The sequence below is a fragment of the Myodes glareolus genome, chromosome 8 (genome assembly GCF_982192425.1).
Source record: "Myodes glareolus chromosome 8, mMyoGla1.1, whole genome shotgun sequence".
In the NCBI taxonomy this organism is placed as follows: domain Eukaryota; kingdom Metazoa; phylum Chordata; class Mammalia; order Rodentia; family Cricetidae; genus Myodes; species Myodes glareolus.
In genome coordinates this window covers 97,043,388-97,045,050 of record NC_142033.1, presented here as the reverse complement: position 1 = coordinate 97,045,050, position 1,663 = coordinate 97,043,388, and the positions used below count along the sequence as shown (strand labels likewise).

At 42.0% G+C, this 1,663-nt stretch overlaps 1 pseudogene; it reads left to right on the top strand.

Annotated features, from left to right (window-relative positions):
- The first annotated feature begins 589 nt into the window (after nucleotides 1-589).
- Nucleotides 590-1,383, top strand: LOC125401188 (poly(A) RNA polymerase GLD2 pseudogene; annotated as a pseudogene).
- The last annotated feature ends 280 nt before the right edge of the window (nucleotides 1,384-1,663 follow it).

The following is a 1,663-nucleotide window of genomic DNA, read 5'->3' as shown; positions in this document are numbered from 1 at the left end:
GATCGACCCATCTGAACCAGATGTGCTTTATCACATGTGAGCAATAGGTACATAGGCAGATATTATGTCAGGATGTATGCTTGCCACTAAATGGGCCTGATGGGAAATTCAATGAATTATAGGTTTTTCTTGTTAAACCTTTGCAAAACTTTATTCTGGGTCATTTTCTGGGATATAGGGTATAGACCTGGCCAGCACCCTTTCACTTGGCCAGCATTTAATTAAAGCTTGCTTCAAATTTGGTTTTAAACTGTGATAGTGGTCTGATTGGTGGGATTGACAATGGTCCAATGCAGTCTCTGGTCCCCTGCTCGGAGAAAGAAACTTTTGTGAAATGGACTTCGTGTTTTGAGAGGAAAGCTTTGTGCTGTCCAGTAGCTCCCCGGGTGTATCCCCAGCGTGCTAAACTTGGTGAAGAATGTTGGCGTTGACTTCTCTCTGAATCTGTCTGCTTGCTAGTCCTCATGTTGCCTCCCACCCTGTCCTCATTCATTAGACTGAAAGAGTAAGACTGTCTGGATGTTCTCCTGGTGTTCAAAAGGCAGTGGAGAACTAACAGTAGAAGAACACATCTTTAGTGAACAAGAACATGCCCCCAAGCTCAATTTTGGGTCGTCCACCCGTTACTTCAAGCCACCAACAGCCTAATAACTTCTTTGCTTTCTCATTAACTCGTTGCTCACACCAGTTACTTATTGATGCACAATTCAAACTCCAAAATGTAGGCTTGTCAAGAGCTACGTCCTTACAGTCCCTGACATATAGATCTGTCAGTCCAATGCATAAGAAATAAAAAATAACAAACTTGCCTCTTGGTGGTAAGCAGCAGTATTTCTTTTTACCCCACCAATAGACAACTATAGTTAACCAGACAATAAAGGTGATGGCAGATATCCCATGCTTCCAGTATTTCACACACACCATGTACCAGATACAGTCAGATGTGTTCCACCTCTCTTAGAAATTCCACTATTGGAACCTAGAGAAATCCCACTGCTTGAGATGAGTTGAGTCAGCAGATACTAGAGATGTTTGAAACCTGTCAGCAGCAAGCAGGTGTCTTAAAGAAAAAAAAAAACCTGTGTAATGCACAGCTGCAGAGAGCAGTCCAGCTGCTGTTTCTGAAAAGCATACTTTTTTTTTTTTTAGTTGGATCGTCTTTAAATGATTTGATGCTTAGAGCAATGATGGTGACTTATGCTTCATGGTTAAATAAGAACAATTTTGTTTTTCCAGGTAAATCAGAAGACTGAAGCATGACATACACTCATCTTTTCCCATAAACCCTTCTGTACTAGAGTTTCTGGATATGTTAAGAGAAATCAGCTGATTCATCCCCTAACCTCCTGCAGAGCCAGGAGGGTGCTCCAAGACATCAGATAAAGCATCCAGTTCTCATTACTGTGGACACCTGTGTGCTTTGCAAAAATCAGCATTAGAGAGGGGCCATTTATTCCCTCACCTTCTGTACATGCTGGCAGCTAATAGCTCTCCCATAAGTTTATATCCAAGATTCACTTTGGGGTGAAGAAGACTGTCTCCATTAGAAGTACTTCTTTGTGCTGGGTCTCAATACATCCTAGGGGGTGCTCAGATACAAACAATGGTCAATATGAGGGCAAAAACCAGTTCTCTGGCATCTATGTGGAGGTCAACTCTATAC